This window comes from Balaenoptera ricei, chromosome 12, assembly GCF_028023285.1.
Source record: "Balaenoptera ricei isolate mBalRic1 chromosome 12, mBalRic1.hap2, whole genome shotgun sequence".
NCBI classification, from domain to species: Eukaryota; Metazoa; Chordata; class Mammalia; order Artiodactyla; family Balaenopteridae; genus Balaenoptera; species Balaenoptera ricei.
In genome coordinates, this window is record NC_082650.1 from 49148290 (window position 1) to 49172942 (window position 24653).

General features: G+C 34.6%; 1 protein-coding gene across 2 annotated transcripts in view; it reads left to right on the forward strand.

Moving 5' to 3' along the window:
- The window catches only part of REV3L (REV3 like, DNA directed polymerase zeta catalytic subunit), a 191305-nt gene that overhangs the window by 1840 nt on the left and 164812 nt on the right, over nt 1-24653 (forward strand). Inside the window, exon 1 of one of the 2 annotated variants that reach the window (XM_059941400.1) lies at nt 8331-8455. The exons of the other annotated variant lie outside the window; for it this stretch is intronic. The gene's annotated coding sequence lies outside the window, so the exon portion shown is untranslated. Of the gene's footprint in view, nt 1-8330; nt 8456-24653 lie in introns of those variants that run through there. 2 annotated transcript variants of the gene reach the window in all.

Consider the following 24653-nt stretch of genomic DNA (forward strand, 5'->3'; position numbering starts at 1 on the left):
GATGGGACATTTGGGTGCTGTTAACAATTTGTTGAAAGTGTAACACCTGAAACTTTGGAGGCAATAAAGAGTTCTGAAGGATAGATTTTCTGCCCTTTTAAATATAGTGGTGCTGTCTTTGTTTCTAATTGGAATTTCAGTGTAATATACTGTTTTTTGTTTTTTTTTTCACTTCAGGTGCAGAGAAGGAATAAGATAGGGATGTTGATATAGCTCTGTTCAGCCAGATTGTGAAATTATAAAGGGACATGCTAATAGGATATACTGTGGCATTGCTGTGTATTACAGTTTGTATGGTTTGGGTTACTTTTCTACACATAGTTTTTTTTTTCTCTGCACAAGTCATGAAATATGTATCCCTGAGTGATTTGCAAGCTCTGTTTTATAGGGAAATTTTGTTTGTGGAAAAAAAGTGAATTTCAGAGTGAGCTAGGAGGAATTTTATTATGTGAAAAAATATTCTTTAAAAAATAAAGAGTATGGTGTAGTTTTGTGTTTCTCAATATTAAAAAAATAGACATGTGAACCAGTCTATAAAAAGAAATACGTGTTTCTTCCTCTTGGACATCTTACAATAGATTACCAGCATCTCCCCCTCCCACCCCTTAAAAAAAAACTAGATTAAAAAATCACTTTGAAATGTATAATGTAAATCAATATAAAAGTTAGACTTTTTTGTACATACATTGAAAGATATAAAACCTGATACAGAGAAACCCAAACTACAAGTTGTTAAGGATAATTGAATTGAGTTTGCTATAAATATAGTTCACAAACATAAAAATTTTTGTGTTTCCCAAAAGGTGAAAAATTTTGACATCACTGGCATACGTTTAGAGTTTACAGCTTTCAGAATCAAGCCAGCATTTTTAGCATGTCAGAAACTCCCAGTAAAATTAATATTAATTGAATATAAACAAAAACTGTACAATTATCTGCTTCTGAATTCTCTCCCCAAAGAAAAGTAGTCCAGTCCACCTAGTAAAATAAATTTTGAAAATAATTAATATAAAAAAGAAGTCAATTTGGCTTAGTAAAAGTCTGAATGCTAGAATTTTTAATGAAGACAGATTTATTGTTTGAAAGCACAAACTATCTACTAATTAGTAAAATTAATGAAAAATTGTAACACATGATAAATCTATGTTAGAGTGTTATAAACTTGTCTTTCATACATAGGAAATTTTGGAAGTCCTCAATTCTTTACCTTGGTTTGGAGAAAATATGTTTTTAAACTGAATTTGCTTTTCAAATGAAGTTGTGAAAAATAGCAGCAGAAGAAATTTTCTCCCAAATAAAGTGACCATTTCAGATTTATATTATAAATTTTGAACCGATTGGTTTATTACATTTTTACTAGTTCAGTTTTCCTATTATTGCATGAAAAGTATTTTTCTGCTTTAGAAAACAGTCCAGTTGACTTCTGATTGTCCTGTGTTTTGAGGGCATATTTGAGTAATTTAAGAAATAAATTGTCTTAGGCTTAAAAGCTCTCATATCTTAAGTTGGTGAAATTTGAAAAGGTATTTTAAAAAGTTGTACATTCAAATTTGAATGATAAACCCTGACTGACTGATTTAATCCCTTGGTGGTTGAGGATATTGGTTCCTGAGAGAATCAATTAAATTTTCTATATATAAGTGATGGAATTATTTTTGAAAAACCAAAAACCTCTTCTGCTTTTCTTTCACTCATTTAAAAATGTCTTGAATATTGTTTTGACATACAATGCATTGAGCAATATAACAATTTTTTGGTAACTTGTTTTAGTGGTGGGAAGCAAGGTTATAAATAACTAAAGTACAGGACAGCGTTTTTTCACTTAGATTTGAATATGGGTATGAGTGCTCTGGGAATTCACTTCAAATAAAATCCTAAGGCTTTATTGTAAGGATCTGACTCAGGTGGATCTGGGAAGCTGCCCAGTTATTAGCACATACTAACTCTTGCTTATTAGTTGCCTGATGTAACTCATTTCATGTTGAGCTTAGACAGCTTTCTCAGTTTTCTCAACATCAATTTAAACAGAATTATCCTTTCAAAAAGCTTCCCTGCTGAGATGCAGAGTAGGAGTAAATAGAAGAGTGTGAGTGAGATGTTCACAAAGCAAGTAATTAAACAAAGTAGGACAAACAGACTATAGAGGGAGCTGCTTGACTTTAAGATTACTGTAAGGAACTCTGCCATCTCCCCCCCTCTAAGTCTTTCTCCAGCTAGTGAAAATATTAGTAGATTGTTCTAGATGCTATGAAATCAGGTTATTCAACATAAGAAATTGATAATTGTGAAATGCTATATAAAGTTATGTAGTTGCAAAATAACCTCACTTTTTTGGTATTTTGGTGGATTATTAAATAAATTTGAGATGAGTACAATTTTGAAAGCTAAAGCATTTATCAACAACTCAGATTATGAATAATTTCTCTAATAAAAGTCTTGTTCTTAGGCGTTTTTTTTTTTTTTTTTTGCTAAACCATTTAAAAATATTTTAATATCACATAATGCCTATTTGATATAAATATTAGAAAGATTTTTCAGGAGCACTACTGAGATTTAGTGATTTACCACAAACAAAATTAGTCACTTTATTTAGTAGGTATTTGAAGCTTGAGTTGCAAATTTTATTAGTCTTCTGTATTGTGTTTGACTTAAAATAACCATCAGTTAATCAGAAGCTTATTAAGCAGGAGTCCTCTTAAATCTGTGGACACAGTGGAATCTTGTAATATGTGATTCAGTTCATTCAGTGAACACTTAATGAGAACCTACTGCATATATATTGAGCTATTTTTTAAGTGCCGTCGTTATGAACAACTTTTACTCTCCAGAAGCTCACAATGTAGGAGGGATGATAGACGTGTAAACATAAGTCAAACATAGTTTAATTGGAATATAAAAGAAATGTGTAAGACAAAGTGAGGACTCAAAGGAGGACATGTTCAGTGACCACCTAGCAGGCAAAAAGGGGAGTCAGGGAAGGCTTCATGAAGGAAGTATGGATTAAGTCATTTTAAAGCAATTTCAAAAGAATATAAAAATTCTGATAGAGGAACAGATACAAGGTAATTCACAAATGGAGAGAAAACTGCTCTTGGCTGGGCAGCTTGGCAATGCATGTCAGGATCCTTGAAATGTTGTTTTTTGACCCAATAATTCCAGTTTTAGGGATTTTAATCTATGAATGTAAATCTTTTGGCAAAATCTGATTATCTTTTGAATCCATCTACTTCTTTCATTATCCATCACCACCCTAGTCTAAACTACTAGCATTTTTGGATGCATTTACAACAAATAGCCGCCTAATCTTGGCCTACCCCAATCTTTTCTGTTCCCTTCTAATCTGTTTTCTACACTGTAATCAGAGGGATCTTTTCAAAATGCAAACCTGATTATATCACCATACTACTTGGTATGCTTCAGTAGCTTTCCATTGCATTTAGGATAAGGACAAAGCTACATGTCTTATGTGGTGGCATCTACATGTCTTACAAGGTCTTGCACAGTCTGGTCCCTACCTCTCTATCCAGTCATGGCTTGAGCCATGTCCTTCTTGCCTTGCTCTTTATGTTCCAGCCATATTGACCTTATTTCAGTCCCTTATTCTTGCCATGCTCCTCCCTCAATGAGGCCTTTGTACCTGCTGTTCCCTCTGCCTAGAATGTTTTTCCTTTTCCTTCACCTAAACTCCAATTTGTCATTCCTCAGGGAAGCCTTCCATAGACTCTCAAAGCTCCATAAACTCTCCTTCATAACACTTGTTATAGTTGTAATTTTTATATACATTGGAGATTAATGTTTGTCTTTCCCAGTAACCTCCATAAATGCTGGTAATGCGTTCATTTTTGCTCACCATTATACAGCCAATGCTGACCACAGTGCTTGAAACTCAAGCATTTGTTGCAAGAATTAATCAATAGATGATAGGCATAACAGGGAACAACCCCAAATGTTCAACAACTGAGAAATGGTTACATAAATTGGACATATTCATTTAGTAGAATTTATGTCATTAAAGTCATGTTTTCACGATTATAATATAAATATAATATAAAATAATATGGGAAAATGCTATCAGTATATTACATGAAAAAATCAGTTTGCAAAATAGTCATTTATGCAGGAAAAATGCACCAGAATATAAAGGTTGGTTATCTCTGGGAGGTGTATTTTGTATTTTTCAGATTTTCTTCAGAGAACATATATTGATTTTATAATTTGGAAAAAAAAACTATACAAGATTAAGGAAAAGCTATCAGAAATATGGGAAAAAGACTTGAGGTTGATATTGGGCTCCCAGATAAGTATCAACTAAAATGCATGATTGCATGATGATAGTGTTAAACTTGATTATATAAATTCAGTTTAGGAACTGCAAAATGATTCTTATATTAAAGGAAGCCAGTAATTTCTAGTTTTATTATACTCATTTATATGTAAACTGATTTTAATTTTAAAATGTTTTGCAGAGTAGGATGGCTTTGGCACATGACAGCAATGAAACAGAGCAGAGGCAGAAACAGAGCAGAAATTGACTCTAATATATATAAGAACTTAGTGTATGATAATGGATGCTACCTTTCCTATCAGTAGTGTAAAGAATTCTTTAATAAAGTGTTGGCTTCCAGATAAGTCAGCAGATTGAAATGTGAAAACAAACAAAAAATGTAGGATAATTATTTTAATTTAATCTAGGAATGATGAAGGTCTTTCAAACTATGAAACAACTGAAGCCAGATTGCTGAATTTTACACTGTAAAAATAAAATTCTGTATAACGACAAAAATCATAAAGTTAAAAGAGAAGTAGACTAGTAAAAATTATTTGTACACTTTTCACAAAGGACTAATTTCCTCTTAATATACAAAGAGCTCCTAGAAAACAATCCAGTAGAAAAAGTGAGCAAAGAGAATTCATATGAAAAGATGCACAATTTTATTATAATGAAGATGTAAATTAAAGCTACAGCATACCATTTATCACCTATCTAATTAGGAAAGATTGATACATAGTATAACTTGGGGAGGGTGAGAGGAAGGGGAAATGGGCATTCTCATATATTGCTGGTGGGAGTATAAAATGTTCATTTTCTATGGAAAGCAATTTGGGAATCATTTTCAGAATTTAAAAGTGCACGTATATTTTAGTGGTGTTTTTTTTTTTTTTTTTTTTTTGGCCGTGTCGCGCAGCTTGTGGGAACTTACCCTACTAAGGATTGAACCCGGGCCCCTGGCAGTGGAAGCGCAGAGTCCTAACCACTGGATCGCCAGGGAATTCCCTTTTTTTTTTTAGTTCTTTTTTTCCTTTTTCACGTATATTTTGATCTAGCAACTTCATTCAAGGATTTTATTTTATCCTCTGAAAGATTTTATATATGTGTCAAATGAGCATATAAGAATATTTGTGGCAGCATTGTTTGTCATTGCAAAAGGTTGGAAACAACCTAAACATAAACCAGTAGGGGAGTAGTTAAGTATTATTATGGCATATCTATTCAGTGGAATACTAGGCAGTCTTTAAAATAATGAGGCAACACTATGTGTACTGCTGTGGTGCCATGTCTGATATATTAAGAGGAAAAAAAGCAAGATGCAAGACTCCATGTGTGGTATGCTGCCATTTGTGTGGCTTAAAAAATATATATGTATGTATAAAATGTATAAATATAAATAAATATATGTAAATAAAAAAATATATTTATAAGTAAGTATATATATTGTACACATATATCTGGAAGGATACATGAGAGTTTTGTAACAGTGGTTGTTGCCTCCAGTGAGGGTAACTGGTGGCCTAGAGGACAAAAGTGGGAGTCTAATTTTTTTATAGTGTACTGTTTGGTAACTTTGGGATGTTTTTTGCCATGTGCATGTGATACCTGTTCTAGGTTAATTTTTTTAGGTTATGTTGTGCTTGCAAGAATTGGTAAGGAAGAACAAAAATAAAAGGGCATAGTAGCCCTAAATAGTTGTCAAATGATTACTGCAGTACTGTTTAATTTGAGGTCTTCTAATTCAGAGCTTCCAGTTGATGTTATGTGGCTCTGGGCCCTAGTGGAGTGCGGTCTGAAGGTAGGGTGTGGGGTTCCTGTAAGCAGAGAGCATGATGAGCATAACTAGCAGTTATTGCTGTGTTTGATATTTTAAGTACATTAAAGAAGGTGCTTTACTACTTGGAATCTACTTCAGCCAGCCAGAGTATGCAGCTGCCTCTTGTCAAGAAAGGATCGTGGAGCTGTTATTGGAGTTTGCATTCTGGGTGCTTGAGGAGCATGTCATCCAGTGCAAGGTGCAGCCACTGATGATGAGAGGACTGGGTAGCTGGGATGTTGCCCTGGGGGACCTAGCTCTACACCTGAATTTCGCCTGTATTGGATCCTCTTAGCTGTTTGTCTGATGTGCCATTTAGCTTACTGCAAGGTGACTGCCTGATAGTGCGTGTATGTTCTGCAAAAATAAATCATCATTGTTATTTTGAAATATTGTTCCTGATGTGAAAAAGGTTGGATTTGAAATTCATTCATATTGTTACAAATTTTATTTAAATTAAAAATTTTCTTCCATAATTATATAAAGAAAATGTGATAAATTTTTTTCGGCAAGCACCATGTCAATGCCTCCAAATGCCCTCTTGTTGGCCAGTGTGCTGAACAAATATTATTTACAGTGTGAAAGGGGTTGGAAAACACTGTTCTGGTGAAATTCTCTCATTTTATTTAAAGAAAACTGATATCTAGATAGATAAGCTCAGGGATTTGTCCACTTTACAGTTGGTTGGTGTGGGGCTGGGTCTGAAAACTGGGGATCTTGACTCGGCCCTTACTGCCTGCCTCACACTGGCTCCCCAGACCTGAGGGAAAATTGGAAAGGCATTGGTTATAATTGAAAGACTAACATACCGACGTTTAGAGGAAAAAAATGCACGTACGCAATTTAGAAATCTTTGAGGGCCTGCGGTGTCCGATAGTGCTTAGACTCTTCCTGTAGACTAGGTTATAGTAGGATTTGTTTTGTGATGACTGTAGCTATCTTCTTTTAAAGAATAATATAAAGGTTAGACTATAACAAGAGGAATTTAGGACAGATATAAACAAAAATTGATACTAGAATTGTATGTATATAGTTTTCCAAAGAAAAGGGGAATGAATCAGGAGACCTTTCAAGTTCCTCTGGTGCTGTAATTAAACTTTTTCTGGTCTTGCTTTTGATTGGATTAGAATTTGTTCAATTAAAAATGAGTGAAAAATGATTGGGGTTTAAGTAGGTTGGGGTTAAATAGGCTTCAAAGAATGTTGCCATTAGCCTTAGATATTTCAGAGAAATACTTAGAAACTTATTAAGGTATGGGATATGGGATGGTATATCTCACTTTGGTACCTGGCTGCCATTTTAACACCACAGTGATGCTAAATAAGAGAGGAAATAAATAATGGGAGTTAAGGTACAGTAAACTTTGGGTAAAATTGTGTTAACTTATAGTTTCCAGATAAGGCAGGAGTAGGTGTCTTAGGCAATTTAAAGAAAAACACTTCACTGTCTAGACATAAAGTAGATGCATTTTGAGACCAGAACAAATTATAAGTAAAACCCTCTTAATGACAGCTATGTAACCTTTTGGTGTGTGGTTGGGTGGGGTTTTTTTTGTTTGTTTTTGGTTTTTATTTATTTGTCATTTCTTTTAAGTTTTCCAGATGATCTTCTGTGTTTCTTCCAGTTCTCTGTAGATTTTTAAGTATTTCACTTTTTTAAGTGAAAAATATTTTGTTGCTTAATTAGTATTGGCAAACTGGACTGTTTTCTGCAGCAGAAATTGAATATATGCCTAGGAAAGTAAATTTGGAGAAAAAAGGGCAGTAATTGTCTTCAGAAAACTTAGGGTTTTTTTTTTTGTCCAATTCTGTTTTCTTTTTAGATGATAGCTGTGGGAAGTACTAAGATTTTGAGGTCAATTTCCTTGGGGACAGTTATTTAATTTTCTTTGGATTAAGAGAGCATTTACTATATATATGATTCAAAGAATAAAAGAAAGCATGTTACCTCAAAAATGCTTGTGTAATATATAACAGTTTAACAAGAGTTTTCTATTTTTCTTCCATTTATTACAACTACCAAGGTAATATAACAAGGATTAAAAGAAATATCTTATTTTGCATACATATTTATACTTCAAAGTAATTTATACATTAAATTAGGTTTTGTTTGAGATGGTGAAATGAAAGACTTTGTAAGTAAGAATACATGTTGATATGTGAAAAAATGTGAAGTTAAAACATGTTGGCATACTCCTAGTTTCTCAGAACAAGAAAATGACTAATCTAAATTTCATTTCAGAATAAAAACCAAGACAAGCCACATAAAAGCAACCTAAAAATTAAACTGTCATCATATTATTTGTTTTAAAACTATGGAATAATATATCTGAGGAAGATTTCTCTCAAAATTGTTTTTCTCAATTTCAAGTAAGTAATTTATTTTGGTTAATATATTGGGGATGAGGGGAGGTGGGGGTGAACCTTGGCATTGAAGTTGATAAATCTACTCATCCTTAAAGTAACAACTCAAATATTAACCACTTTAAAGCCTTCTGTGACTCCTTTGCCCATTCCCAAAAGATTATCTCTTTGGTCTTCCACAGTCCTAGCCTCTTTTCACATGGCTGATAAAGGACTGACTACACTGAGTGTTGTGTTTGTCTGTAGGAATAGTCATATGGCACTACCCTCGTGTGCCTCCTGCCCCTCACCCCTACCCCAGGACCCTCCACACTGCCTCTGCTGCTAAGAAACCCTGGATAAGTTATTTTATTTCTGTGAGCCTTAATTTCCTCCTCTGTAAAGTGAGTTTTAATAATTTCTACCTCACTGGATTATTATGATTAAACATGGTAAGCAGCAAATATCTGGCATATATAGTAACATAACTGTTACTTTCTTTCTAACCCTTCTAACTCCAGGATCTGCCACATTACTGCATATATACCAAGCACTCTTTAAAATGTTTGAGTTGAATTGAAATGAAAAATGGAATTTTTGTAGCATTTATTCATTCCTCAGAATAGGACAAACTAAAATACCTGTACATTGTGGTGTAAGGCTCTTTACAGTAGGTCACTGACTCATATGTCTAAAGTCTAGGTAATTACTGGTTTAAAACACTTTTAAAAAATTGGCTGTTTTTTATAAGTACCCTACCCAGGCCTGATTTTTCTTTTTAAACTGTTGATGTGTGTGTGTATGTGTGCCTATACATATACATATATATACATATATGTGTGTGTGTGTGTGTGTGTGTGTGTGTGTATAGAGAGAGAGAGAGAGAGAGAGAGAGAGAGAGAGAGAGAGACAAAACTATCCAAGCCTGATCTTGCCTTGAAAAAGGGCAGTGTTAAGCCATTGATCAAGGAGTAACTACAGTTTTCCAATACTGCCATTTAGGTTAAGTGTATTTCTTGTGAAAGAGCCTTATTTTCCAAAGCCATTAGTAGTGCCTTCTTTTTTTTAAATGATGGTAGAATGAGTTGGAAGTGTGTGTGCACCAGAGATCATAGTAGAGGTGACAGTGGGAACTATCGCTCTCTTCTTTTTTTGCCTTTTGTGAATTAGTAACACACACACAAAAATTGAAGCCTTTGGTTTTTAAACCCATTTACTATTGTGCAATGTGGACCAAATGAATTCATTATTGCCTAGAGTTTCAATTTTCTTCACCATATTTTTTCTACATATATTCCCAGGTTTTGTTTTGTTTTGTTTTTTAATAGCATTGTCTTCTGGATTTTTCACGAAGTTATTAGAAAGATTTTCAAATTAATTTTGATGAATCACACTTTGGTTGATGTTGCTTAGTGATTATAAAATAGAAGCCAAGTTAGTCAAAAGACTTTAAGGTTACATCATTTTACTAACAGAGGTTATAGACCATTTATTGAGCCCTTACTGTGTGCCTTATTCTAAGTGTTTAATTTTCACAACTCTATAAAATAGTTACTACTATCCCCATTTTACAGTTGAGGAAATAAGGCATGAAGAGGTTAATTAACTTTTGCCTGAAGTTATTCAGCATATGTTTACCTCATAGCATGTGAGAATTAAAATGAGGGAACATGTATTAGGCCATTACCTGCCTAAACAGAAGAAGCAGAGAAGCAAAATCTGAGATGTATGTCTCCTAACACGTCCAGAATCTGATAATAGCCATTATTGAGACATGACAGTGACCATGAATGTATTCTTATTCATTAATTTTTTTTTGTAATAAATATACCCTGCTACCCTGTACTGACCCTTTTTTTCCTGAGCAATATTAATGTCTCCTCTCAAATTCATGTTCCTATTTGAACTGGATTATTTTGTTTTTATGTGTATGTGCTTATAAGGTGATGGTAGGGCTTTACTATAATATCAATCTGATATAAAATATTTTTATAAGTTAATTAAATAGTATATGGATATATTCTCATTGTGAAATTTTAAAAAGCAGAAACAGGTAAAACAAAAATTTTCCGTGGCCACTGATCCTATTCACCTCCCCACTTGTATCAATTTTTGTATAACAAACCTGCCCCAAAACTTAGTGTATAAAACAATAGCCATTTGTTAGCCCATGATTCTGGCATGGGCTCAGTTCAGCACTTCTGCTCCTGCTTCTGGCTGGGCTTGCTTATGCGGCTGCAATCAGCTGAGAGGTTGTCTGGAAGCCAATTGGCCTAGAATGGCTTCACTCCTATGTCTGGAGATTGGTGCTGGGGTGGTGGAGAGCCATGTGTCTCCAGCAGGCTAGCCTTCCATGTGGAGGCAGTAGTAGGGTTTGTAGGAGCAGCAAGTGAAGGCAAGCCCATATATTTTGTCTTTTCTGATGGACCAAAGCAAATCACATGGCCAAGCCCAGAGTCTGTGTGGGAGGAATTTCCTAAAAGTGTGTGACTCATTAGGGAGCCATTACTGCAACGATCTGCTATACCTCTGTTGCTGGCCGACTCATTTTTCAGGAAACATTTGTCAGTGTACAGTGCCCTGCTCTTGAAAAAGTATAGTGTTTAAGCAATTTATTTACCATTTCAGATAAATTTAGTTAATTTCTTGTTCTCAGTTGTTTTATTCCATTCTCATCATCCTTTAGCATCATTCCTGGTCCCATTCACCCAGCAAATTTAATTGATCACCCACTAAGTGCACAAAAGGCCATCATGAGATGAGGAGCAGATGGAGCAATACTACTGTGTTCATCATCAAAGTTTCTTAAACTTGTCCACCTGTCTGCTTCATTATATGAACAATATTCTATAAAAGCAGACAATTACCAACAGATTTTTTTAAATGACCAACAGCTCACACCAGCCTGAATATATCTTATGTACTACATTTTTTAAATGTCTTACAAGAATTTCTTCCAGTAAGAAGAACTATAATACAGAGGTGGTTTCAATCTGTACTCCCACCAGCAGTAATGAGACTTGTTCCAGATTTTCACCAAGGTTATGATCTCAAATGTTTTGATCTTTACCAATCTAATAGATAAAAATTATGGATCTCAGTGTAGTTTTAATTTGCATTCTTTTATTATGAGTGAGGTTGGATGTCCTTCCAGATACTTGAGAGCCATTTGTATTTCTTTTTCAGGATACTACTCGTTTATCTTTTACCCACTTTTCTGTTGTGAGTCTTGGTCTTTTGCTTAACTGATTCCAAGGAGCTCTTCATATATTAGGAAAATTGGTCTCTATCTGTGAATTGAGTTACAAATATTTTTTCTAGTTTGTTTATTCTTATGGTAAATACATTTTATTTAAATAATTTTTTTTCATTTTATAACGAAGTTTGTATCTTAACTGACGCTTTTAGAACACATTTAGTTGAGGTTAGGTTTAAGTATTAGCTTTGAGAATGGAAGAACACTTATTTAGAGAACTTACCTTTCAAAACCCTGACTTAAAATGAAAAGTTTCAAAAGGATCCTATCTTTGATATACTTTTTTCTCTTCTAAGTTTGGTGCTATCATGAGACCACTCTTTTTGACAGACCAGTCCAAGAAGTAGGATCATCCTTTGGAGGGTAATTTTTAGATGATTGACTGTAGAACATAGGTGGAAAATACATTTGTGTTACTTAGAATAATATTGCTTTGAGTCTTGTCTAGTTCAGTGTGCATTGTGTGTATGTGTTTGTGTGTGTGTGTGTAATGTGTACAGTATATACACATATATATAGTGGTAGTGTTTCAAGCAATGCTCTCGTATAACCCTTTATCTCTTTAGCCAGCCTTTACGTAATCAATCATATAGCTATATTAGTGTGGCTACATTTGGCTATTGTTTTTCCAGTGGGCCACAAAGAAGAAAGACAAGCAGACTGTGACCTTTTTTGAGAAAGCAATAATGCTACCCGAAACCCAAATAATATCCTACATTTTTAATAAGATTGTAACGAGGTAGGAAGAGGATAGCAGAGGCATCTATGATATATGCAGCATCTGACATGAAATACTTTGACTTCTTCCCTTGAGTTCTATATAAAAGTGGATTAGAAAACTGCAAGGCTAAAGAGATTAGCATGTTTTAAGTCATTTAATGTAGTTCTCAAAAGTTTTTAAAGTTGGCAAACCCTTTCTTCATAATAATTTTACCCAGCAGCATCAAAAAAAGCAAAACCAAACAGGAATCCTTAAGTGATTTATAGTGAGGAATAGTAGAAAACCCTTTTTTGCCATGCTTTACATGGTTTTTAATTTTTCAAAGTTGTCAGGGTATTGTTTAGGGTCTGTTATATCATCGCTATCTTTATAAATGTTTCATTGACAATTAAATTTTTCTATTTATTTGATACCAAATTGTTGACATACTATTATTTCCTTGATTGATTCTTTTAAAAAAATTCTAATATTTCTGAGGTTGTAATACATCTCACAATGTGTACATTTAACACAGTAATTTTTCTCCTGAAAAGCTAGTATTCAACTGATGGTACATCTTATAATAGATGACTTCCTGAAGGAAATGTGACATTTCATAATTTGTTTTCTTTTTTTTTTTTTTTCATCATTTGTTTTCATTCTCTACTTATTTTTAATCTAATCTGTCATGGAATGAGACTTTCCCACTTTATTTTGTTCTTCATTTTTGCTTTGCATCTCTAATTGTTTTAACTTTTGTATATTTTGATGTTGTGTTATTGGCACATAAAGCTTTATAACTGATAGGTCTTTTATAGCAGTACTTTTCAAACTAATTGTGGTGAAGAATCAATTTTTTCTGATACCTCTTTAAAATACATTAAAAATGAATTACTAGGGACTTCCCTGGTGGTGCAGTGGTCAAGAATCTGCCTGCCAGTGCAGGGGACACGGGTTTGATCCCTGGTCCCGGAGGATCCCACATGCTGCGGGGCAGCTAAGCCCGTGCACCACAACTACTGAGCCTGTGCTTTAGAGCCCGCAAGCCACAACTGCTGAGCCCACGTGCCACAACTACTGAAGCCCACATGCCTAGAGCCTGTGCTCTGCAACAAGAGAAGCCACCACATTGAGAAGCCCACACACCGCAACGAAGAGTAGCCCCCGCTCGCCGCAACTAGAGAAAGCCCGCGTGCAGCAATGAAGACCCAACAGAGCCAAAAATAAATAATAAATAAATTAAAAAAAAATCCACCTCTTTAAAAAAAAAAGTGAATTACTAGAAAAATGAAATGAGAAAGAAAACCCAACAAGCTCCCTTTTTGTATTATTATATTATTAAACAGATATAGAATTCCTGTCAAATTGCTGTAAGAGTTTCTAGTTTGATACTTGTCTTGTTGCAAACCTATAACAAACAACTCCTTCATAGACTGCATTTGAGTAGCACTGTAGATATCTTTTTTTAATCAGTCTAAAGAGACCTTTTAATTTTCTTGAGTCCTGTTTCTTGTTCCACATCAAAATTATTAACTATTTCCTTTTAGTTTGACTATTTCCATGTTGTATAATTGCCTGTCACTATTTTTAATTCTTAAGTCATTTCATTTTTTTAACCCCATCTGAGGATCTTTCCAGTAGAGGTTTTAAACTATAAAAATTTGCTATAATTGATGTATTTGATTTTTACTCCTATAATTTTATACTTTTTAATAATTCTGTTTTACTCTTTGCTTTCTGTTTTTTGCAGCATAAACTCTTTTATGTGCTTTGTTAAAAAGCATGATACAGTAATCACTTTTAAAAGCATATATACAGAAATGTAGTTTTTTTTTTTTTAATGCATTATAAATTTATTTATTTGTTTTGGCTGTGTTGGGTCTTCGTTTCTGTGCGAGGGCTTTCTCTAGTTGCAGTGAGTGGGGGCCACTCTTCATCGCGGTGCGCGGGCCTCTCACTGTCGTGACCTCTCTTGTTGTGGAGCACAAGCTCCAGACGCGCAGGCTCAGTAATTGTGGCTCACGGGCCTAGTTGCTCCGCGGCATGTGGGATCTTCCCAGACCAGGGCTCGAACCCGTGTCCCCTGCATTAGCAGGCAGACTCTCAACCACTGCGCCACCAGGGAAGCCCAGAAATGTAGTTTTAATGATAAAATTTGGGAACAAATAAAAAATATTTTCTTTTATGTGATACAAGGAATTTAGCTTATTTTAATTTTTATACTCTCAGCTTCTGAGTCTTTAACTTACAAATGTTGAATGTTTTAAACAGTATATCTTCTCTTTAAAAAAATTTTTAGCTTATGTGTTAAATTTCAGTAGAACAATTTAGACTTACCTCTATGTATTAATTTTGTATGGAGCACCACCACTCATCTATTTATACCACACCGTTTATACCCATTCTTGAGTTCCAGGTTTAATTTTTTTTTTTTTTTTTTGGTTGCCTCAAATACATTTCCAGGTACTATTTTTCAGGAGATATCCAGGTGGTTTACTTTTCTGAACCCTTGAATATCTGAAAATGGCTTTTTTTGTGTGTACATGTTAATGAGAGCATGGCTCAAAATGGTATTCTTGTGTCCCAGGCTTTTCCTTTAAAATTCTCTAAACATTATTCTGGTGTCTTTGAATTTTGACTGAGATAAGAAAGTCCTTTTGATGTAGAGATGCTGGTGTTTTTTTATTTTGGGATAGTTCTTCCATTATGCCTTTGATTATTGCTTTCATTCCATTTGTTATGCTGTTTTTGTTTTTAAATTAATGAAATACCTGTTATTTGTGGATTGGTTCACATTTCTTTTCTATACCTGTCTTCCCTCTTATTTTTAACTTTGTCCTTTCACATTCTTGGTGATCCTTTTTGTTTTCATCTTCTTACATTACTGATCTATTTTCCTGTAACACAGATTCTATTCTTTCTTACCTCCAGTATGGATTTCAATTTTGTTGTTTATATTTCTTTCCTTTTCCTTATCTCTTAGCGTTCCATTTATATCTTAGTCTATGTATGTCTATTGTGTTTTTATTCCTTCCTTTTTTAACTGATCATCTTTCCTTATAAAAGATGTTTCACAGAAACTGTATTTTCTTGTATCTTATCGAGAACACAGCAGATACTGTCTACATTTCTTCTGTTTCCTAATGTAAATTGTCACAGATTCTTTTCTTTGGCATCTTAAGAAGGTGTGCTGAATGTTTGTATAGGTCCCAAGTTTATCCTTCTATGAACAAGAGGCTATTTATCCACTCCTGGTGTTTGCAAGTAGGCAGAGTATGGAAAGTCCAATTGATTATCTTCATTTTTGCTTATAAACTGATACAATTGCCTTCCCAGATATACAGAGCTAATAATTGAGCACAGCCCACTTAGATGAAAACATTCATTTAGTATGCCCCTACTGGATTGAGGTTTAAGAGTTTTCCCCCGTTCTGACTGCACAGTCTCTGTCATGTGGGAGCAAACTTATACCCAGATAACCTGAGGATCTTTCTTTCTGTCTGTTTTTCTGTCTTCTCTTTCTGTCTGTCTGTCTTTCTATCTTTCTTTTCTCCAGAGCATTACATGAAAGTCTCCAGGTTGTAAAGGCCCTTAGGACTTCTGGTGGTTTTTATCAGTGAGGGAAGCTCATTTAACATCCAGAATGGAGAGAGCTATGCTCCATCAGTTTTGTTGATACTAGGAGTTGTGTTTTTAGAATAGATGAAGAAAGAGAGGTATTGAGTGAGAAAATATAACCTTGGTATTGAGTGAGAAAATACAATCTTGCATATTTTAGAAAGATTTTAGTAGGGAACTGGTTTCTGTTGGAGCAGATTATATCTCCAAGGTAGAGAATAGTGCTGTATATCTTAAATATTTTAGTGAAAAATTGGAAGAGTTATTTTGTGTTTCATTGATTCTAAGATGTTTATCCTCCCCTGCCGCCATTTTTACATCTCAGTAATTGGGATGGGTCTTACAATCAGTGATGCACCATATTTAATTGGAAGCGTATTCTTTCTTAGTAGTACAAAAAATGATGTCTTATAATCATTGGCATTTTACATTCAGTGAAATATATAAATAGATATTTAGCTTAGTGCCATTCTAAATTTAATCTCCTCACTTCTTGTGGGTAAAAAATTAATAGCTTTTTTCCCCCTGACTATTTTGGTCTTGGGTTAACTCTGTAGCTTTATTCACCTGGAAACCTGATAGAGATAGAATGTCAGTTGTGTAACCAAGCACCATTGCTTTTGGTAATAATGAATCATGATTAGTAAAGTACATATGGACTGGGAGGACTGTGAATAAACTGTAGAGACCAGTGTGAGGCAACAGCTTTGGGCTTTCCTGAGTGTGATAACTCTTATAGTTGAGTGAGTCTATTGTGAGACTGGGAATCTATGTCTTTAGGACTGGAATTGGTGGTTACTATTTGGTACTTCCAAGCTAGGGTAGTTACTGCACTGATCCTTGTGATTGCGTTCTCTTTTACCTGACCTGCCACCTGGGGGCCAAAGAGAATACTCCCTGAATTGCTGTGAAGACTCCTACTGAAGAATAACTACCTGACACTGCCTTGCTGGCATGTTGTTTCATGTTTTATATCTTGCTAAGTATAACCAGTATCTAGTGTGGCCTCTTTGGGTCATGTACGTCTCAGTGTCTACTAACAACAGTGGTGGTGTTCTTGTGTTTGGTGATTTTATTTAACATTTTTTTTTGTTTTCAGTATTTGCTGAGTGAAGCTGTATTTATTACTTATTCTTAGTAAGAATTTTAAATTATAAATATATGAGAATATCTGTAATATGTATAGGGTAAGGAATATAAAAAACATCTATTTACTACCCAGAATAAACATTACAAATATCTTTGAAGTCTCTGATTGCCTCCTCCTCTCTTATCTAATTTTGGTTAATCGTTTCCTTGTTTTTCTTTATAGTTTTACCTCATTTGTAAATATCCCTAAACAATATATTATTTGGTTTTATCTCTTTAGAGTTATTTATGTGTGTCTGTTCTTCTGTGATTTCCCCCTGCCCCAACCCAACATTATGTTTTAGGGAATCACCTATGCTGAATTATATAGCTGTAGTTCATTCCTTTTTACTGCTGTATAGTATTGTGTTATATGAGTATATCACAATTTTATTTATTCATTCTCCTATCTGTGAACATCTGAGTTGTTTCCTGGTCTTTTTTTTTTTTTTAATCCCCAATTACTAACAATGCTGTTATGAAAACTGTTGTACGTGTCTTCTAGAGCATGTGTATAAGAATTTATCATGGCTGTACTAGGGGTGGAATTGCTGTGGTATGATGTGTACATCTCTATTTTATTGGGTAATGCCAAATTGTTTTCCAGAGTGGTTCTATCAAATTATATGCCCACCAGCAGTGTATGAGAGTTTTTGATGTTCCCCATCTTCACCAACACTTAGATTTGTCAAACTTAAGTTTTAAATGAATTCTTATAGGCGTAAATGATCTCCCTCATTGTGAGTTTGTATATTTTCTCTCACTAGTAAGGTTGAATTTTTCCGTATGTTTATCATCTGCTTATCCTATCAAATATTGAGAGGAATGTTAAAGTCTCCAACTTGTGGATTTGCTGGTTTCTCTTTCAGTTTTATCAGTTTTTGATTCAAGTATTTTGAAGCTTTAGTTGGGTTCTTACATATTTAGGATTATTATATCTTCTTGGTGAAATGGCTTCTTAATCCCTGGTAATATTCCTTATTCTGAAAGTCTTCCTTGTCCGTTAATAATATAGCCACTCCAGCTTTCTTTTAATTAGCTTTTAACATGGTATATCATGTCAAGACTTGTGAAGGGTCTGAGATTTTTACATTCTTGCAAGCTAACAAGTTAACTTGCCACAAATTTCATAGATGCTGGCATTAGACAGTAGATTCCTGACTTTCCAATTTATTGACTACTAATAAGGAGGAATTGCAGTTGGGAGATAGTTGCAAGTCAAGTACTGAGAAGTAGATTCAAAGACAACTACCACAGTACAGACCCATGGAGAATTGTCTCCTAACATACCTTTTCCCATCCTTTTACTTTCAACCTACTTCTGGTTTTATATTTAAAATGGGTTTCTTGTAGATAGTATATAGTTGGGCTTATTTGTTTACCTAGTCTGACAGTCTCTGTCTTTTAATTGATGTGTTTAGGTTTTTTACATTTAATGTAATTAATAATATGGTTGGACTAAACTCTATCAATGTGCCAGCTGTTTTCTTTTTTTTTTTAATTCTTATTAGTCATCCATTTTATACACATCAGTGTATACATGTCAATCCCAATGTCCCAAATCATCACACCATCACCCACACCCCCCGCCACTTTCCCCCCTTGGTGTCCATACGTTTGTTCTCTATATCTGTGTCTCAAGTTTCTGCCCTGCAAACCGGTTCATCTGTACCATTTTTCTAGGTTCCACATATATGCGTTAATATATGATATTTGTTTTTCTCTTTCTGACTTACTTCACTCTGTATGACAGTCTCTAGATCCATCCACGTCTCTACAAATGACCCAATTTTGTTCCTTTTTATGGCGGAGTAATATTCCATTGTATATATGTACAACATCTTCTTTATCCATTCGTCTGTCAGTGGGCTTTTAGGTTGCTTCCGTGACCTGGCTATTGTAAATAGTGCTACAATGAACACTGGGTGCATGTGTCTTTTTGAACTGTGGTTTTCTCTGGGTATATGCCCAGTAGTGGGATTGCTGGGTCATATGGTAATTCTATTTTTAGTTTTTTAAGGAACCTCCATACTGTTCTCCATAGTGGCTGTATCAATTTACATTCCTACCAACAATGCAAGAGGGTTCCCTTTCCTCCACACCCTCTCCAGCATTTGTTGTTTGTGGATTTTCTGATGATGCCCATTCTAACTGGTGTGAGGTGATACCTCATTGTAGTTTTGATTTGCGTTTCTCTAATAATTAGTGACGTTGAGCAGTGTTTCATGTGCTTCTTGGCCATCTGTATGTCTTCTTTAGAGAAATGTCTATTTAGGTCTTCTGCCCATTTTTGGATTGGGTTGTTTTTTTTTTTTTAATATTGAGCTGAATGAGCTGTTTATATATTTTGGAGATTAATCCTTTGTCTGTTGATTCGTTTGCAAATATTTTCTCCTATTCTGAGGGTTGTCTTTTCATCTTGTTTATGGTTTCCTTTGCTGTGCAAAAGCTTTTCAGTTTCATTAGATCCCATTTGTTTATTTTTGTTTTTATTTCCATTACTGTAGGAGGTGGATCAAAAAAGATCTTGCTGTGATTTATGTCAAAGAGTGTTCTTCCTATGTTTTCCTCTAAGAGTTTTATAGTGTCTGGTCTTACATTTAGGTCTCGAATCCATTTTGAATTTATTTTTGTGTATGGTGTTAGGGAGTGTTCTAATTTCATTCTTTTACACGTAGCTGTCCAGTTTTCCCAGCATCACTTATTGAAGAGACTGTCTTTTCTCCATTGTGTATCCTTGCCTCCTTTACCATGGATTAGTTGACCATAGGTGCATGGGTTTGTCTCTGGGCTTTCTATCTTGTTCCATTGAGCTATATTTCTGTTTTTGTGCCAGTACCATATTGTCTTGATTACTGTAGCTTTGTAGTATAGTCTGAAGTCAGGGAATCTGATTCCTCCAGCTCCAGTTTTTCCCTCAAGACTGCTTTGGCTATTCAGGGTCTTTTGTGTCTCCATACAAATTTTAAGATTTTTTGTTCTAGTTCTGTAAAAAATGCCATTGGTTATTTGATAGGGATTGCATTGAATCTGTATATTGCTTTGGGTAGTATAGTCATTTTCACAATATTGATTCTTCCAATCCAAGGGCATGGTATATATCTCCATCTGTTGGTATCATCTTTAATTTCTTTCATCATTGTCTTATAGTTTTCTGCATACAGGTCTTTTGTCTCCCTAGGTAGGTTTATTCCTAGGTATTTTATTCTTTTTGTTGCAGTGGTAAATGGGAGTGTTTCTTTAATTTCTCTTTCAGATTTTTCATCATTAGTGTATAGGAACGCAATAGATTTCTGTGCATTAATTTTGTACCCTGCAACTTTACCAAATTCATTGATTAGCTCTAGTAGTTTTCTTCTGGCATCTTTAGGATTCTCTATGTATAGTATCATGTCATCTGCAAACAGTGACACTTTTACTTCTTCTTTTCCAGTTTGTATTCCTTTTATTTCTTTTTCCTCTCTGATTGCCGTGGCTAGGACTTCCAAAACTATGTTGAATAATAGTGGTGAGAGTGGACATCCTTGTCTTGTTCCTGATCTTAGAGGAAATGCTTTCAGTTTTTCACCATTGAGAATGATGTTTGCTGTGGGTTTGTCACATATGGCCTTTATTATGTTGAGGTAGGTTCCCTCTATGGCCACTTTCTGGAGCGTTTTTATCATAAATGGGTGTTGAATTTTGTCAAAAGCTTTTTCTGCATCTATTGAGATGATCATATGGTTTTTATTCTTCAATTTGTTAATATGGTGTATCACATTGATTGACTTACGTATATTGAAGAATCCTTGCATCCTTGGGATAAATCCCACTTGATTATGGTGTATGATCCTTTTAATGTGTTGTTGGATTCTGTTTGCTAGTATTTTGTTGAGGATTTTTGCATCTATATTCATCAGTGATATTGGTCTGTAATTTTTTTTTGTAGTATCTTTGTCTGGTTTTGGTATCAGGGTGATGGTGGCCTCATAGAATGAGTTTGGGAGTGTTCCTTCCTCTGCAATTTTTTGGAAGAGTTTGAGAAGGATGGGTGTTAGCTCTTCTCTAAATGTTTGATAGAATTGATAGAATTCACCTGTGAAGCCATCTGGTCCTGGACTTTTGTTTGTTGGAAGATTTTTAATCACAGTTTCAATTCATTACTTGTGATTGGTCTGTTCATATTTTCTGTTTCTTCCTGGTTCAGTCTTGGAAGGTTATACATTTCTAAGAATTTGTCCATTTCTTCCAGGTTGTCCACTTTATTGGCATAGAGTTGCTTGTAGTAGTCTCTTAGGATGCTTTGTATTTCTGCGGTGTCTGTTGTAACTTCTCCTTTTTCATCTCTAATTTTATTGATTTGAGTCCTCTCCCTCTATTTCTTGATGAGTCTGGCTAATGGTTTATCAATTTTGTTTATCTTCTCAAAGAACCAGCTTTTAGTTTTATTGATCTTTGCTGTTGTTTTCTTTGTTTCTATTTCATTTATTTCTGCTCTGATCTTTATGATTTCTTTCCTTCTGCTAACTTTGGGTTTTTTTTGTTCTTTCTCTAGTTCCTTTAGGTGTAAGGTTAGATTGTTTATTTGAGATGTTCCTTGTTTCTTGAGGTAGGCTTGTATTGCTATAAACTTCCCTTTTACAACTGCTTTTGCTGCATCCCATAGGTTTTGGATTGTCGTGTTTTCATTGTCATCTGTCTCTAGGTATTTTTTGATTTCCTCTTTGATTTCTTCAGTGATCTCTTGGTTATTCAGTAACGTATTGTTTAGCCTCCATGTGTTTTGTGTTTTTTACATTTTTTTCCCTGTAATTGATTTCTAACCTCATAGCATTGTGGTCAGAAAAGATGCTTGATATGATTTCAGTTTTTTAAAATTTACTGAGGCTTGATTTGTGACCCAAGATGTGATCTGTCCTGGAGAATGTTCTGTGCGCACTTGAGAAGAAAGTGTAATCTGCTGTTTTTGGATGGAATGTCCCATAAATATCAATTAAATCTATTTGGTCTATTGTGTCATTTAAAGCTTGTGTTTCCTTATTAATTTTCTGTTTAGATGATCTGTCCTTTGGTGTAAGTGAGGTGTTAAGGTCCCCCACTATTACTGTGTTACTGTCGATTTCCTCTTTTATAGCTGTTAGCAGTTGCCTTATGTATTGAGGTGCTCCTATGTTGGGTGCATATATATTTATAATTGTTATATCTTCTTCTTGGATTGATCCCTTGATCATTATGTAGTGTCCTTCCTTGTCTCTTGTAACATTCTTCATTTTAAAGTCTATTTTATCTGATATGAGTATAGCTACTCCAGCTTTCTTTTGATTTCCATTTGCATGGAATATCTTTTTCCATCCCCTCACTTTCAGTCTGTATGTGTCCCTAGGTCTGAAGTGGGTCTCTTGTAGACAGCATATATATGGGTCTTGTTTTTGTATCCATTCAGCGAGCCTGTGTCTTTTGGTTGGAGCATTTAATCCATTCACGTTTCAGGTAATTATCGATATGTATGTTCCTCTGACCATTTTCTTAATTGTTTTGTTTTTGTTTTTGTAGGTCCTTTTTTTCTCTTGTTTTCCACTTAGAGAAGTTCCTTTAGCATTTGTTGTAGAGCTGGTTTGGTGGTGCTGAATTCTCTTAGCTTTTGCTTGTGTATAAAGCGTTTGATTTCTCCATGGAGTCTGAATGAGATCCTTGCTGGGTAGAGTAATCTTGGTTGTAGGTTCTTCCCTTTCATCATTTCAAATATGTCATGCCACTCCCTTCTGGCTTGTAGAGTTTCTGCTGAGAAATCAGCTGTTAACCTTATGGGAGTTCCCTTGTATGTTATTTGTTGTTTTTCCCTTGCTGCTTTCAATAATTTTTCTTTGTTTTTAATTTTTGCCAATTTGATTACTATGTGTCTCAGTGTGTTTCTCCTTGGGTTTATCTTGTATGGGACTCTCTGCACTTCCTGGACTTGGGTGGCTATTCCCTTTCCCATGTTAGGGAAGTTTTTGACTATAATCTCTTCAGATATTTTCTCGGGTCCTTTCTGTCTCTCTTCTCCTTCTGGGACCCCTATAATGCAAATGTTGTTGTGTTTCATGTTGTCCCAGAGGTCTCTTAGGTTGTCTTCATTTCTTTTCATTCCTTTTTTCTGTTCCTCAGCAGTGAATTCCACCATTCTTTCTTCCATGTCACTTATCTGTTCTTCTGCCTCAGTTATTCTGCTACTGATTCATTCTAGTGTAGTTTTTATTTCAGTTATTGTATTGTTCGTCACTGTTTGTTTGTTCTTTAATTCTTCTAGGTCCTTGTTAAACATTTCTTGCATCTTTTTGATCCTTGCTTCCATTCTTTTTCCAAGGTCCTGCATCATCTTTGCTATCATTATTTTGAATTCTTTTTCTGGAAGGTTGCCTATCTCCACTTCATTTAGCTGTTTTTCTGGGTTTTTTTCTTGTTCCTTCATCTGGTACATAGACTTCTGCCTTTTTATCTTGTCTATCTTTCTGTGAATGTGGTTTTTGTTCCACAGGCTGCAGGGTTGTAGTTCTTCTTGCTTCTCGTGCTAGCTGTTTTCTGTTATTCTATCTGTTCTTTGCTTTTTTCCTCTTTTGGATTACCTGGATATTTTTTATTCTTCCCTTTCTCTCTACTATCTGCTCATTTATTTATATCTCTTTTTGAAATTAATTAAGTGGTAGTCTTAGGGTTTGTAATGTATATTTGTAACTAATCAAGTCTTCCATTATATACTAGTACCTAATTCCATATATACTATAACAACTTTATAGCTGTTTCCTCCAAATTCTTCCTGCTCATCCTTTGTGCATTTGTTGTCATGCATTTCACTTTTATATGTGCTATTAGCACACAATAGATTACTTCTATTTTTGCTTTAGACAGTCATCTTTTAGAGAAATTACAAATAAGATGTAAATGAGGTTTTATATTTACTTTCATTTATGTCATTTCTAGTGCTGTTGATTTCTTTATGGATCCAAGTTTCTGTCTGCTATCATATTCCATCTGCCTGAAGAACTTCCTTTATTATTTATTGTAGGACAAGTCTGGCGGTAATGAATTACTCAGTTTTTTTATTTTCTGAATGACTTTATTTTTCCTTCATTTTTATAGAATACTTTTGCTGAGTATAGAATTTTAGATTGCCATTTTCTTTTCTTTTAGCACTTAAATGATGTCACTCTAGGGAATTCCCTGGCATTCAAGTGGATAGGACTTGGCACTTCCACTGCCAGGGCCTGGGTTCGATCCCTGGTTAGGGAATTAAAATCCCCGCAAGCCTCATGGTGCAGCAAAAAACAACAAAAAAAGATGTCACTCTGTTGTCTGGCTTGTGTGGTTTTGCTGTAATTCTTTGATTCTCTGTATAATAAATGTCTTCTTTTTTCTTTTTCTTGGTCTGTCTTTAAGATTTTCTCTGTCTTTGGATATGGTGTGTCTTTACCTTTGAACATGATGTGTCTTGTTTTGTTTGGTGTTCTCTGAACTTCTTGGTTCTGTGGTTTTCTATCTTTTATTTAATTTGGAAGAATCTCAGC